Genomic DNA, 17107 nt, shown 5'->3' with positions numbered 1-17107 from the left:
CCCAAAAACAAGTCAACAGTGACTTTTTAAAATAGTCTTACATTTAACCCAAAATATCATTTTTAGGTCCACAAGATAGTAAGTTTAACAGTTAGAACTGTCATTGAATAATTAAAATTCCAGAGGCCATTCAATCAGAATTAGACAGCACACAGACTATATGTCTCTTGCTCTTAAAAACCTATGGGCAATGGGACCTTGGGGTTAGATGATATGGACCTTACTGATACATAATAAGCATACAAGATGCCCTTGAAAACATCAAATGCTCTAAAATATAGTGATGACGGAGAACAATTCCACTGTTTACTTTCTCTAGTACCAATTATATATGCCTATTTTCTTTCAAATACAAAATCATTGATGGAGATTCCCATGTACATTTCTTCATCGAAAGATTGAAATAAGGAACCTAATAGCTATCTAGCACAATTTAATCATTACAGAAATAAACAAAAATAGTCCTTTGTGGACTTTCTGTTAGCCCACATATGAACCCCAATTTCAAAACTTTTCTGAGCCAAATCCTCCCATGCATGCATACACATGTTATTGGTATTAAGAGTACATAATTTAAACTCTTTAGAACTAGTTCAAATTGGTTCAAAAAGGGTTCAGCCAAGTTCATATAGGTTTAAACTAGTTCAAACCAGTTCATATGGTTCAACAGGTTCAGGCAAGTACGTGCAAGTAGATTATGGTTCAACATGGCTCAATAATGTTCAAATTGGTCCATACAAGTTGAACAAGGTTCAAAGGGTTCAGAATGGTTCAGACAGATTCAAACTAGTATATACTGGTTCAGGATGGTCTGAAGAGGTTCGTCAGTTTAGAGGTTCACCTTCAAGGCTCCAAGTTCACAATTTCAAATTCAAAATTTCAAGCTATTTGGAGTTCTCCAATCTGCATGTTAAAATCTGTTAAAGTGGGGGACAAACCCTGAACCCCTTGAACCAGTTTGGTCAAGTTTAAACAACTTTAAAGAGGTACTCACAGGTTCAAGACAGACCAATATGGTTCATAGTAGTTCGTAGGCTCAAAAGTGTTAATACACCACATTTAAAGATTCAAATCCCAAGGGAACTACTTCTTGTTTCCATTAAATGGAAACATTACTACAGAGCATGATGTCATTCATGTTGGCAAAGGCATTCCAATGACCCTCCCATGTGCAAGAATGATCTTCCCAAAACATAAACACTTTTATCATTGTACAAGTGGGTTGGCATAGTTGAATCTTGCTGAAAATTGGAAATGGGAAGCAAATATAAAATCAGCTACCTGTATTATATGGATGAGCATAAATGCATAGCTCAAGACACGGGGATCTAGCCTACAAATCAATAAAGTGTCTAATTTGAGAGCGTCCATGCCATGACAAGGTAAAGTATGTCTAATGACATTGGGTTCTTATCTCAGCCTGGATTGATTGAATAAGTTCAAATATGAACCTGGTATGTATAAAGGGAGTGAAATTCAACAGATGGTCACTCTTTCATGCAAGAGAGGTATTTACAATGATTTCCACATCCATATTACAACACACTTTTTGGAGGATTTGAAAATTCATGGATCTCAGATATAATTACATATGTAGCGAAGCATATTTACCCAAGTGTAAAAAATTCCCAATAGCACAAGAGGCCAACCAATTATGATAGTGTCAGGTATTGTTCATTGCATCCAAGGACCAAGTGAGTGTATTCTATCTAATGTGTTCATGCTCTCTCAACATCAACTAATAATGGTAGTGATAGTAAGAGCAGCAAATACTAATGCCAATATTGCTAGCAACAATAATACCATGCACAATCGGCTGCTGATTAACCAGTTTTAGGTATGAGAAATATTATAAAGTTCTATCTTCTTAGAGGATTATCAAATATATCTGGAATTAAATCAAATTGGTTCTTAAGAGCAGCTCAAAATGCAAGTATGGGCACGAAGAATGTTCATGGTTTTCATAGCAACTTGCAACCACGGATTTGCTAAAGCCAGAAAAAATCAGTCATGTTGTGGGGGGGCATAACTTTTAATTATACCATTGGATGGGCTAAATTTTGGATATGATTTTGCAAACCTAATTCTCTAAATCCTCTTTAAAGCGTTCTGTCAGATTCCTTACGGATCCAAAGTTACAAATGTCTGAGTGCAGCACTATCGAAACTGTCAATGACAGTCACAAAATGATGACAACACTTCATCAACAGCAAATGCCACCTGTCCAAATCTGCTTATAAACATTACAAAATGATATTTATAAACTCTTAATTATAATGTTTATAAATTCTTGATGCTATAAAGAGGATTTATGGGGAAGGTACAAAGTGAAACGTAAAGTAAAAAGACTAATTGGCTGCCTTTCAAGAATTGGTTATAGTAACCAAAAAAGTTCCGAGGAAAGGATTTTATGGGAGAGAAAATTTCAGTAGCAGCGGGACACTTTCCAGAAGTCTTTGGTGCTGCAAGGAAGGAGGATTTTCAATTATTTTTCTGATTGTAATGCAAGGGGAGGATGAATATTTTGATTTCGAATATTGATTTGTGTTGTCTTTTTGTGTGTTCAAAGTGGGTAGAGAATTGTATGCCAAATCTTTTCAGTGTGGATACTTGTCTTCTGATTGAGATCAATCTTTGAATTGTTTCAGTTGATTGTAACTCTGTCTCATTTGATTGCGTATATGTTTATCACTTGATCTTTGAATCTTTGTTATCCATATACTTAGAAAGAATGATGTCTTTCTCCCTTTTATTTCTCTGTAATGTAAAGGCTGGATGAGTGGTCTTTTGCGCCATTTATTAGTTACTTTCAGTTGTTCAAATCCAAATCGCATTTGCTTAATGTTTATGAGTAGATGTTTGTATAACTTTCTTGCTTTCGGGTTAAAAGTATTTATATATATAGTTTAGTGAATTCATTGGATACTTCACATGGGGAGCAGTACCCTATAAAATTCTAAGGAAGATTATTAATCTCATGATAATCTATCCAGCTGTTGAATTTTTATTTCTTCTTTCCATCCAGGGTATACAAGAGTCATTTTCAGATATTTCATAAAGACAAATCTGCTTACCAACACTTCCCTAGCTCAATGATAGCATGTAAGTTAAATAAGAACTATATTGTCTTATAGTACTTAATTATTGTACCTTAATCACTAGATTATAGTACTAATTGTTTAAATGAAAACAATTAGGTAGACAATTTAAATAAGTATTGTATAAGCATAAATAAGAATGATTAAGATAATAATGAATTGTAAAAGTGTGATACGAATCATCGACATTCTCTCAGGTTGGAGAGAGTGTATCATCAAGGTGAAGGATTTAGCTGATGGAGGTAACTTGTCATGATGGAGCATGCACATGCGCACACACACACTTAGAGTTGTCTAGCTAAGTTGCATAAGGTTAGAGTCTATATGTGTTCATCACTTGTACATAATTGCCTAAGAATGAAAACTAGAAAGGCATGTCAATGTCAAGGAATGAACCAAACTTAGCGAAAGAGTATGCTGCTATTTGACATGTTTCCTTTATATTCCAGTATTCCATCAAAGTGGAAACTGGCATGGAAGTATAGATAAAATATTCCTTGTCTTTAAATTATTGTTGTAATAAGGCAATACACTTAATATTAAAGAATTGACATTATTTTAATATTATTATATGAAGAAGTAAAATTTATATTATCAAATAATATAAAATTTTAACCTTGCATTTAGTATTTTTATTTTATTTATAAAAAAGAGAAGAAGAATTATTTCTAAACAGTTCTTTAAAAAAACTAATATAGGTGAATTCAAAGATTAATTCTTGCTCCACATACCTTTGTGAAAATTCCACAAGCTACATGAGATTTTGACGTGCAAGAAGTTGGCAAAAGTGAGTGAAACATGGCTTTACATTTGCCAGTTGTAAATTGCTTATTGGTTTTTGTAATGTTTCCAACTCAAACCATGAGGCTTAATAGTGTATTGGTTGTCCTTTATGGATTACCCAAGAGGAAGAGGATGTAGAGATCTATTGGGTAAGTGTGGGGTCTGTCTTTTATTCTATTCTATCCTTAAGTTGCGGATGCATCTTTTTATGTAATTGTATAGTCCTATAAAGTAAGCACCTAACTTGTGCTCATTTTAGGACCATTTTTTGCCTACTTGAGCATGTTTCCTATGGTAGGACCTCATTTTGCAATTAATGCATACTTAATTTAAATATGGGTCCTCCTCCCTCAATCTTGCTCTTGCATCTAGGCATGATTTTCCATTTTCCACCCAATCCCATAACTCATTTTCTTACCTAAAACCTATTCAGTTATTCTAGGATTATGAGACTTGCCCCAACCTCACAGCAACCCATATTTCTTCACCCCACTCCTTTTCACCTTCCCCAACATCCCCATAAAATTTGAGCATAGTTTACATGGGACAAGTCGCCATTGCCGACTTGTCCATCAAGTTTTGGGCCCAAATTTCGCTTGGATTTGGATGGTAAGGTTCTCCCCTAGGATTTTGATTTGTACTCGGCCTTCATCAAATTTGAATCCTTAATGGATAGATTTTAGTATAAAAGGACATCCTCTTCCCTCATTTGGCATAATGATGAAAACACAACAATTAATCCAGGTGCAAGCTCTCGAATCAAGCATCAAGCATTCAAGAGTAAGGAAGCCAACAAGAGCCATAAGGAATCCAAGTCTTCAATCTCTCATGTAACTGTTTACCGCATAGATTAACTGATTAATGCACACAGACAATGAACAAGAACAACAATAGCAGTACTTCATTTATCATTCGCATATGCCAAGAGATTACATACAGAGCATAAGATGATTTACAATGATCTCAGATGGAGTATAAATACTTTCCATCGAACCTTCCTGAAGGGGTCTGTTGGCTACATAACAATACTAATCTATCTGTCGGCTACAGATCTTTATGGACGACATGAACCCGTTGGCTACAAAATCTTTACCGACGACAACACCCTGTCGGCTAAACAATATTTACAAACAACATCATCCCCCCCCAAAAGAAAAAGTCGTCTCCGGACGACAATTACAAAATATCCGAGACAAATTAACAAACAAATTACATTAACTAACTACAAGAAGATAAAATTGCTTTTGCCACACCACTTTCACATTTATCCTATACCTACACCAAACTGATCTCCAACCCACGTTACATCTGTAGCCTCTACTAACACAATACTGTCTCTTGAGTCAAGCTGACCTTGGTAGCCACCCATGCTGCTTTCTCCCTTCCAACTCCTGGGTACCTTGAACCAAGTGTCGCTAAACTGCCTTCAACTGGATGATCAGCTCCTCCCGAGCTCTCTATGCATCCACCAAGACAGCTTCACATCCAACACCTACTCCAAGTGCCACAAAGCGTAACATCCCTCTTGAAAGGCTTGCTCCAATGCTCTCTCCACCTTTGGTATGCAACCACTCCATGCCTGCAGCAGCTCCAAGTCTCATCAACTGGTCACACTTCCCATGACTGATAACTGCAGCGACTGGGGGTCTAGGGGACAACACCCCCAGCGGGGTCTGCCCCTCGCCGCCAAGACCAAATTAGCACTCCAAAACCCACACAAAACTGCATGGAACACACTATTTTTATGATTTTCTTCTGATCCCACACTCATTCTAGCAACCGCTGATATTTTTCCTTCCCTTTGGCATCAAGCATTACTCATTTCGAACTGTTTTAATCTGTTGTCATTTTTTTTTTTTAGGCTCCTTCCATCGCTCGTCCATTGTCTTTGATCTGTCTCTGATATTATCTCCTCTAGTTAGATTTTTACTACAACAATAAGTCCATTTTCCTCCAATCACATTCAGTTTTTAATCCCTCATGAATTGCCCAAGAGAGCGCAATAAAAAACCGCATAGGTTATAAAATTTTCAAAGGATCTCACTCTCTGCAATTTAGTTGCATAACTTGTTACAAGGCATCAAGATAGGGAGATTTCCAACAATCATATTCACCATCCCTCCTTCGCAATCCACCACAAATTCCTCTGGATGAATACGCGCTGCGGAACAGGAAGACTTCAATAACTTGCATTGGGAAAGAATCCACGGAAGGAGAGGAAGCCCGCAGAAGAAAAGTTGAAGGCATGGGAAAACAACCACAAAATCCACGGGGAGAACATAAACTTTTAAGCAACGGCATGAAAATATATCCACGGAAGAAGCTTGGCTCGCTAGGAAATGAAAACCGTGGAAAGCAATAAAAGACCGCGGGAGAAACAAAAGTCCGCGGACACCAAAGCAACAACGACCGCCTATGAGAAAACAATAGGCACCCGCAGGAATGAAGTCCAATCTGCAAAGAAGTAAGGGTCATTTGCGGGAGATTGCCCGCGGACCCACCCGCGGAACATGCTGTCTGCGGGGCTTCTCCTATTTCCTTTCAATATTTTTTTATTTTTTTATTTTTTATTTTTTTAATCATAAAAAATACAACTCAACTTTTCCTCCAAACTTCGCCATCCTGTGACAACGAGGGAGTTGTTCGGACTTGCCCATTCTGCGGAATCTTCCTGGCATAGTACATCTTCAGCTTCGACCCATTGACTGCCTGAGGCACTTCTTTTCCATCCAAGGTCCATAGTTTTATTGCTCCATTGTCACCTACCTCCCAGATCTGGTATGGCCTGACCCACCTGACCTTAAACTTTCCTGGTTTATTTCATTCGTCATACTTCAACACCAACTGCCCTAGCTGAAACTTGTTCAGTTCCAGGTGCTTATCACACCACGCTTTGCATCTGTTCTGTGTCACCTCTGTGGCCCATTGTGCCTGCAATTTTTTCGGTTGCCATCCCTTGTCGTCAATAATTGTATTCTTGATTTTAGAACCTTCACTCTATATTGCAAAAGTTTTTATTAAGCTTGTTCTCTTTGTTTCCTATGCAGACCGTGCGATGTGTTTTCCTTGCTGCCAGCACCCTTCTAATATATCAATGGTTTGTTGTAACGTTTTCTTTCTGCACAGTCGTACGGTGGGATCTTTCCTTTTTTTGAGTTCGTATTCTATGTTCTTCCCCTCAGCTTCAGCTGTAACCGCCTTTCCTTCTTCCGCTTGTCTGTATTCCTTCGGACATTAATTTTCCTCTTCTTCCTCACCTTCATCAACCCTTAACCTATTACAGCTCGGAAAGAGTTCGTAGTCTTCTATCTACCAGTAGTAAAGACCGTTGACAGAATCCAAATCGTCGTCCGTTGATCCTCTTTCCAACCGCAGGACTCCCTCCTAATCTAATTCCATACGCTACCTCCCTTCATCTTCTTCTTTAGAATCTGATGATAGAGCTTCTTCCCCCACCATTTGGGTGTGTAAATCAATGACAAATTTCTGCCCTTTGCTTTCAAGTGATAGAGTGTTTTTCTTCCAGTCGTGTTTAACTCTAGCTTGTATGAGCCATCCCCGGCCTAGAATGGCATTGTATCCTTTCCTCTTCAGCAGGATCACGACAAAGTCAAGCAAGAACGGCTGTATGCCAATTATCATTGGTTGTGCCATCAAGATGCTGAGAGGTTTAATGCCATGTTGGTCTGCTGTCAACAACTGGAACGTAGCTAGCCACAACGTCGGCTGTCCCAACCTCTTCTAGGTATCCTCGGGTAAGATATTCACGCCGGACCCTCCGTCAACAATTGTGTCCGTCAGCACATTTCCCAGAATCCCCATCTCGACGACCGCTGGATGCCGTCCAGATGTGATTGCTAGCAGCATTAGGTCTTCTCCACCTACGGCAATTTCCTTCCCTCTTCCTAGTTCTCCTGGTAATTTAGCAGTTGGCGCAATATTTGTGAGTGCCGATCGAAGTTGAGGCATTGTGAGCAACAGATCGCCTATTTTGACAAGTACCTCAGTTTGTGATATCTGGCGTACGATGTTCTGTTCCGTGCACTTCCTTGGTGAGGTGCCTGTGGTGTCCTTCAACTGAGATGTCTCCGCCTATGTTGCTTTCTCAATTTCCTTCCATACTTCCTCCAGCCTCTTCTTTTCTTCCGCTGGGTCGGGGTATAGTTTTGCTTGCTTCCGTGTGATTGCTAGAACCTCCTCTTCATCTGTCTCAATAGTGATCAAGTTCACTCCGGACTTCGGGCACTTGGCATCTTCGTGATCACCGGGTTCGCACCATCTGCATAATAATTTTGGTGTATTTGCCATTGTACAATCTTGGGCAAAGTGACCCCACAAATTACATGCTCAACATTGAACAATCGACTGTTCGTTCGCATCGTATTGAATTCGACTCCGGCTGCCATTGTTATTGTTATTATTCGCATTGTTGTTGTTCTGCCCATGTCTATTATTTCTGTATCCTCCAGATGTGGCACCTTCTGTGCTTGTGTTCCCACTCCCTCTAGACGCAGAAGCCTCTTGTGCCAGGAATACTTGTTGAGGTCCTCTGGTTTCCATGTTGAAGGGGCATTCTTTTGTGGAATGTCCCATGATCTAGTAGATCTCACAGAACTGGTTCTTTGGACAGGATCCCCTTGTGTGACCTTCTGCCTTACATTCCGTGCACTAGAGCTCACTTCCCTTTGTTTCTTTCTGCATGTTCTTAAATTCCTTCATCATTCGGATCATGTCCTTCTAGAGAGCTCGAACCTTTTTGCTGCTATTTTCCTCATTGCTGCTCTCTTCTTCCGAAGACGCATCATCTTCTAACTTAGAGGAGCTACTCTTCTTCTTTTTCGTCTTTTGCTCACTTTTCAGGTTCATTGCTCGATTGTACGCTTCCGTGTATGACGATGGCAGTACAATCTTCATCTTCTTTCACAGCTTCGGGTGCAAGCCTTCAATGAACCATTTTTTTTGTAGTCTGTCAGCCGGCTTATTTTCCATTTTGTTTATCAAGTCTTTTAATTTCCTAGAATATACTTGGACAGTTTCATTCTTCCCTTGCTTTGTGTTGTATATTTCCGCCACAATCTCATTGTCGTCGCGGAGTAGTTGAAATTCGGTGGTAAACTCCTTCTTAAGGTTGTCCCAAGTGGTTAATTTATGGGGATTTGTATCGGCGAACCAGTCAATTGCAACACCCTGTAGGGTGGCTGGAAACTGCCGAACCCATTCATTTGTATCGGTTATGCCATTTTCCCTCCAAATCGTTTCGCATGTTTTACAGTGTCAGATTGGATCGGCCATACCATCGCCATCAAACTTCAGCAGCTTTTCCTTTGGTCTTGCCATCACTACTAGATTTTGTGCACGGGCGTTGTTCGGTCCTGCAATACTGGTGTTGTTCACTCCCACACCGACGCTTTGTACTCCCACACCGGCGATCTGCACTCCCACATCGGCACTCTGCACTCCCACACCAACAATCTGCACTCCCACACCAACGCTTTGCACTCCCACACCGACGATCTGCACTCCCACACTGGCGCTCTGCACTCCCATATCGACACTCTCTCAAACAGTTGTCTTATCTCCAATAGCTGTGTTCTCTGGTGAAGAAGGGTCTTCCCATTCTAGAAGTGTATCACAGACGAAGAGTTCACTCCACGCTCGTGCTCCCTCGGCACTCCGAGCCGTGTGAGTTAATTCCCTTCCGTCTAGATTCTCTTCCCTCGGTGAATACAAGTTCAAAAATTCCTCCCTTGCTTTTTCCACCAATTCCACCCGCTGTCGAGTCTCCTCCAACAATTCCTCAGCACTTCAGTGTCCATCGACAATCTTCTGAAACCTCCGTCTGTGTTTGGCCTGCTGCACCAAAATTAAATTTCTTTGAGCTGTGCGGATTTCGTCTTTGTCCTTCAGCTTATTCTTATTTTTGTTTGACTGATTCAGCATTAGTCTTCATTTCAGCTTTTGTTCCAAGTCCATCAAGCAACGACGTCAAATGTTTACCACATAGATTAACTGATTAATGCACACAGACAATGAACAAGAACAGCAATAGCAGTACTTTGTTTATCATTCACATATGCCAAGAGATTACATACAGAACATAAGATGATTTACAATGATCTCAGATGGGGTATAAATACTTTCCACCGAACCTTCCCGAAGGAGTCCGTCGGCTACAAATCTTTACTGACAACATAAACCCGTCAGCTACAAAATCTTTACCAACGACAACACCCTGTCGGCTACACAATATTTACAGATGATAGTAACCAAGGTGTTTTATTCCATAGAGCTAGCTTCCTTCCCCCATTGGAGACCAAGAAAAGGAGTTTTATATCAAAGAATGAGATCCATATTCATATATTAAGCTTCATTCTTCTCTTTCTTCCCCAATTGAACATTGTGGTAATTTACAACATCCATTCCATGAGGTTTTGTCTTGCATGATTTCCATTTAAGTTTTTGTGTTTAGTCAAAGTTATTGCATCAACATAATTGATCATATTTTAAGATGTAATTGCATCTACAAGGTATGATATATTTCATTTTCTAGATCTAGCCTTGCTAACACACTTTTCTTTTATTTCATTTTATTTCAAAGTTGACTCCTATAAGGGTTTGCCTGAAAAAAAACCCTTTTCAACCTTATTCCCCCATTTTTTTGTGTGCAAGAACAGATTGAGGAGCTATGATTCTAGATCTGGGCAGTACAGGTGCACTAACAGGTTTTAGGAAAGTTTCGTCAAAAATTGCTAGGAACAAGTCATCATTGGCAACTTGTACCCAAAAAGTCAACTTATCCCTGCCATTTTTCCATTTACTTTAGGGACAAGAAGGTACAAATCCTTGCTAGCTAGATCTACAGTTACAGCTGACTCTGAGACTTTGATAGCCAGGAGATTAAGATTCAAAGTACAGCCTTCTCCATCTTGTTTCCAAGTACACTTGCTCTCACTTCTTTTCCCTTGCACTTACTTTATCATATCTCAACATCTCTTAAGGAGTTCCAAACCCCTATTGAGTATAGATCTTATATTGGCACACTTCCTTCTTTTGGTTGTGCTAACCAGATTTTCATAAAGGTAAGTTTGTTTTCCGATTTATGTAGGATATGGGATCTCTCCTTGTTGTATCCTATTTCCTATTATAAGATAACTAAGTGAATGTAAGTGATATTAAGTTGTGGGTACATCATTTTATGCAACTTAAGTAACTCCTAGCCTGAAGACTTAAGTTGTCCCCATTTACATGTACTTTAAGTGATTTTAATAAGCATGAGGGGTGTAGGATTTCAAGGAGCCTATTGGATCATTTTTTGAACTTTTATGTGGAGTTTTGGATTGAATTGGTAGTAGATCAAGGGCTGAGGTTAAATCCTTCCGGGATTTATTATAGAACATTCTAGGATTATTTTAAAGCTTATTATGTTATCAGTCTTTTATCAATTTCTGCTGCAATCTTTGGCTTGGGGTCTGAAACCCTTGAGAATCCCTAGTATCAAAGAGACATATGGGGACCCCTCATCAAAAGGGTATGTTTTGGTGGAAGGGCTTTGGTCTGTAATGCCTAGCACATCACTTTCAGAGTTGCAATTCATTATCAGGTTTGGAGGGTATTTTCTGAAGGTGAAATTCAAGCATCAGGTTCAGATTCGGCTAACTACAGCAAGGTGTCTTCATGTTACTGAACATCATTGAAGATAGAAACAAGGAAAAGACGAAACAAGTAGAACATACCAACCACTGCTTTTCTGGGTGTTTTGGCAAGGGCAACTATTGTTTAATGATATTTCTGAGGTATTTGTGCCTAAATCTGCATATTGTTATCTCAGAAAAATAAAAGTAGGTCAACCAATCATTTCTCAAATTTCTGGGCAAATTTAGAGTAATTTTCTATACTCAAAAAGACTCAGAAATTTATGTATGCTAGTAGAAAAATCAGATCACAAATCTGAGTTTGTTGAAGAATTTCTTACATGCAAATAAAGTTTTAATAATTTGTGTGCCCTATTTTTGGAGATATAGTTGACTTTCTATCATTCCTATTTGGTGATATTACAATTTCTAAAACAACAATTCATTGCAAAAAAATTGGTGATTATGGAGGACATAAAGGAGGCTGCACACGGATGCCAAGAGAATAGAAGAGATGTTAATTGCTCTATTAGAGATGACCATGTGAAAAGATATCCAAGTTCTAATTTTGTGATTATTAAAATTTCATCAAGTAAGGGTCAGATTCATTTTAGAAGAAATAGTAGAAGTTGTCATAAAGCCTGTTAGTGGTCAATCTATTGTATGTCAAATCTTTGTTATTTAAGTGAAATCCTTCTTAAATATTGAACACATTTTGTAGTTATAGAAAAAGTGCCATGATTCCTTTTAGACTAAGTTGCTGGTTCAGGTTCAGTTCCAAGTTCGAAGTTCGAGAACCGGTTTGCAAGTTCGTCAAAATTTTGGAAAGGGGTTTGGGTTCGTTTGGGTTCTTTAGTACAAAAACATGTAAAAATTATAAAATATAAATATAAATAAATAAATATATATATATATATATACATATACATATACATATTTACAAAGCATGAGTTAAAATTATAATGTAGCATAGTAGCATAAACTTATTTAAACACCATAACAGTAACTTGTAATCATAGTGATCATACCATCATATAGTTCAATCAAATTCAACATCAAAGATTCAAAACATTATAAATATCAAGTTCAAGTATCATTGTTTCATATTCATTGTTCGACTAATGAAATGAAAATCAGAAAAACTATTAATATTTCTTCAATCTTCATCTTCTTCTTCATATTTTTTTTCATCTTTTGCTTCTCTAGTATTACTTGAGCTAAGGCCAATGGGATCAGCAGAAGAAGTAACAATGATATTGACATCAAAGTCATCAAAATCATCCATTGTAAGCCGAGTAGTGGAAGCATCCAAGTTCGCAGTCTCTGCACTTATATCCCACTTCTTTGTCTCACCTTCTTTGTATTCTTTACTCTTGTGAGAAAGAAAGAGCAAGTCGTTATGCACAAATACCAGGTTCTCTGCTTTTTTTTATTGCGACCTATTGCGCTTCACCAAGTGGACGAAAGAATAGCTGCTCCAATTTTTTTCTGATGCAAAAGAACTAGCAACCTATGAAGACAACACAAGGTAAGAAATTAAAAAAGAATTGATTCAATCTTATAAAAAATTTAAAATCACTTTCTAGTCATGATTCTTTTGAAGATAAAGTGAGCTAATTTTTTTAAAATAAATTATAAAACTTGCTTGTGATATTATTTTGATTACAAGGGGCTGCAATGTTTGGAATCTTTGGCCATGGAGGTACCACCAACTATGAGCATCATTCTTGAATTGATGATGAAGAGCATCATTACTTAGAACTCTAGCATTCACAAACTCTACGAACTCATCCATGATTACATCTCTCATATCATCATCAAGAAATAGTCATTTAAATGTTGTTTGGTACCCGTCAGACACTTCCATATCTCTATATGGTGGCAACCTTCTTGGTAGATTATAATATTGAGAGCTATAGTATTTAGACGTCAAGGCATAGGCAAGAAAATGCAGTGGAGTGGTCATTTTGTTCCATCTTTCAACAATAATTGCTTTCATTTGTTTGAAAAACGTCTCTTGCGGATCTTGCTCCTTATCATTTATAATTTGCTTGATCTTCTCAAGCATTGAGTCTATGCCATCATAGAACTCTCCAATGCAAGGCATGTCCATGTCAATGTACCTAAGCATGCTTATAATGGGCTCGGTGATTTTAAGGAGATATTCCACACATTCTCACCATAAGTCAGCCAATACCCTATCCTTTGTTTTGTTTGCCCTACCAATGTTCTTTTGCTTCCATACACCCCAATTATGGCTGATTACCATACCTTGGAGTGCATCTTTTGTTTATCGCATAGATTAATTAAGTATTGCACACAAATAATGAACACGAATAGCAACAGCAGTACTCCTTTATTCGCATATGCCAACAGATTACATCCAGAGCATAAGATGATTTACAATGATCCCAGACAGGGTATAAATACTTCCCGTCGAACTTTCTTGAAGGGGTCCATTGGCTACATTACAATACTAATCTACTCATCGGCTACAAAATCTTTACCAACAACAAGAGCTCATTGGCTACACAGTTTCTACCGATGACATCATCCTCCCAAAAGAAAAAGTCATCTTTGGACAACAATTACAAAATATCCAAGACAAATTAACAAAAAAAATACATTAACTGACTAACTACAACAAGATAAATCTGCTTCTATCATATCACTTTTACATTCGTTCCGTGCTTGCACCAAACAATATTGTCTCCTGAGTCAAGATGACCTTGATAGCCACCTGTGTTGCTTTCTCTGCTTCCAACTCCTAGGTACCTTGAGCCAAGTGTCGTTGTATTGCCTTCAACTGGATGATCAACTCCTCCCGAGCTCTCTATACATCCACCAAGATAACCTCACGTCCAACACCTACTCCAAGTGCCTCTAGTACACAAACACTCCATGCCTATAGCAGCTCTAGGTCTCATCAACTGGTCACACTTCCCATGACTTTTTCTTCTGATCCCAAACTCTTTCTGGCAACCACTGATGTTTTCCCTTCCTTTTGGCACCTGCGTTACTCATTCCGAACTGCTTAAATCTGTTGTCATTTTTTTTTTTTTTGGTTACCTAATTTTCCCCCTCCAAGTGCAAATTCTCAGGTGCTTGGATGAGAAAGGGTTTAATAAAACTCTCTATGATGGTACTGATATTGGTCCCAATACATATGCTCCTACTGCCATCGTTGGTTCTCTGAAAGAAATCATACTATCTCATTGGAGACAAGACAAAGGAGATGCTCTCAAAACAATAAACAATATGAAACACAAAAACTTCAAACGTGCAGTAGGAAACTCGTGGAAAGGAGAGAACATCCGTGAGGAAATACAAGCCACAAGGAATGAGATAGCTCGCGGGTAGCAAAGTTTAACTGCCATGGAGAAAAAGACATGCCGACCGCAAGGAATGGAAGGAACATCACCAGAAAAAGACTAGTCTGCGGGGAGCTGAAAGGACAACGCGGGAGTGACAGAAGGATAGCCGTGGAGAGCATGAGCTGTCAGGAGAGATAGTCTACGGGGAGCTAGGGATACCTACAAAAGACTATCTACGGAAGGTGGTCGCGGAACACCCGCGGGACAGGTGTTTGCGGGACATCCTGCCCGTGGAACAGTCATTTGCGGGGTCCCCTCACAAACTACTTTTCTCTCTTTCTTTTTTTTTTAATTTCTTTTTGTTCAATTTTTTTTTTCTCTTTTTCTTTTTCTTTTTTTTTCTTTCTTTTTTTTTTTAGTTTTAATTTTTAATTTTTTCTTCAATTTTATAATAAAAAAATACAACACCTCAATTTTGCCTCCAAACTTCGCCATTCTGCAATGACGAGGGAGTCGTTCGGACTTGGCCATTCTAGAACGATGATGGAGTCTTCCTGGCATGGTACATCTTCAGCTTCAACCCATTGACTGCCTGAGGCACTTCTTGCCCGTCCAACGTCCACAATTTTATTATTCCATTGTCACCTACCTCCCAGATCTGGTATGGCCCGACCCACATGACCTTAAACTTTCCTGGTTTATTTCGTCCGTCATACTTCAACACCAACTGCCCCCACTGAAACCTATTCGATTCTAGGTGCTTATCATGCCATACTTTGCGTCTGTTCTATGTCACCTCCGTGGCCCATTGTGCTTGTAATTTCGTCGACTGCCATCCCTTGCTGTCAATAACTGTATTCTTGATTTTAGAACCTTTACTTTGCATTGCTGAAGTTTTTATTAAGCTTGTTCTCTTTGTTTCTTGTGCAGACTGTACAATGTGTTTTCCTTGCTGCCGGCACCCTTTTAATATATTAGTGGTTCGTCATAACATTTTCTTTCTGGGTAGTCGTACGGTGGGATCTTTCTTTTTTATGAATTCGTACTATATGTTCTTCCCCTCAGCTTCAACCATAACCACCTTCCCTTCTTCCACTTCTCTATATTCCTTCGACCATTCATTTTCCCCTTCTTTCTCAACTTCGTCCATCCTTAACATATTACAGCTCGAAATGAGTTCGTAATCCTCTATCTGCCAGTGGTAAAGACCGTTGACAGAATCCAAATCGCTGTCTGTTGCTCATCCTTCCAACCGCAAGACTCCCTCCTGATCTAGTTCCATACGTTGTCTCCCTTCATCCTCTTCTTCAAAATCTGATGACAGAGCTCTTCCCCCACCATCTGGGTGTGCAAATCAATGACGAATTTCCACCCTTTTCTTTCAAGTGATAAAGTGTTTTTCTTCCAGTCATCTTTAACTTTGGCTTGAATAAGCCATCCGCGGCCCAAAATGGCATCGTATCCTTTTCTCTTCGGCGGGATCATGATGAAGTCAAGCAGGAACGATTGTGTGCCAATCGTCACCGGCTGTGCCATCAGGATGCCGAGAGGCTTAATGTGGTGTTGGTCTGCTGTCAACAACAAGAATGTAGGCGGCCACAACGTCGGCTGTCCCAACCTCTTCCAGGTATCCTCGAGTAAGACATTCACGCCGGACCCTCCATCGACAATTGTGTCCATCAGCACACTTTCGAGAATCCCCATCTCGATGATTGCCAAATGTCGTCCGAATGTGAGGGCTAACAACATTGGGTCTTCTCCACCGGCGGCAATTTCCTTCTCTCTTCCTGGTTCTCCTGGTAACTTGGCAGTTGGTGCGATATTTGTGAGTGTCGATTGGAGTTGAGGCATTGTGAGCAATAGATCGCCTATTTTGACGGGTACCTTAGTTTGTAATATCTAGCGTACAATGTTTTGTTCCATGCAGTTCCTTGGTGAGGTGCCTATGGTATCCTTCAACTAAGATGTTTTCGCCTGTGTTGCTTTCTCAATTTCCTTTCGTACTTACTCCAACCTCTTCTTTTCTTTTGTCGGGTCGGGGTATAGTTTTTCTTGTTTTCGTGTGATTGCCAACACCTCTTCGTCTATCCCGACGGTGATCTGATTCACTCCAGACTTCGGGCACTTAGCATCTTCATGATTGCTAGGTCTGCACCATCTGCATAACAATTTCGGTGTGTTCGCTATTATACAGTCTCGGGCGAAGTGGCCCCACAAATTGCATGTGCGGTATTGAACTATCGGTAGTCCATTCGCATCATATTGAATTCGACTCCGATTG

The 17107-nt window shown here is 39.2% G+C and overlaps 1 protein-coding gene across 4 annotated transcripts in view; it reads right to left on the bottom strand.

Annotated features, from left to right (window-relative positions):
- LOC149562204 (phosphomannomutase-like) overlaps positions 1-17107 on the bottom strand; it is a 250289-nt gene that overhangs the window by 131121 nt on the left and 102061 nt on the right. The gene's annotated exons all lie outside the window — the stretch shown is intronic.

The sequence above is a fragment of the Cupressus sempervirens genome, chromosome 4, assembly GCF_028749045.1.
Source record: "Cupressus sempervirens isolate cs-2001-9-10 chromosome 4, ASM2874904v1, whole genome shotgun sequence".
NCBI classification, from domain to species: Eukaryota; Viridiplantae; Streptophyta; class Pinopsida; order Cupressales; family Cupressaceae; genus Cupressus; species Cupressus sempervirens.
The sequence above is the reverse complement of the archived record's forward strand: the minus strand, read 5'-3'. Positions and strand labels throughout refer to the sequence as shown.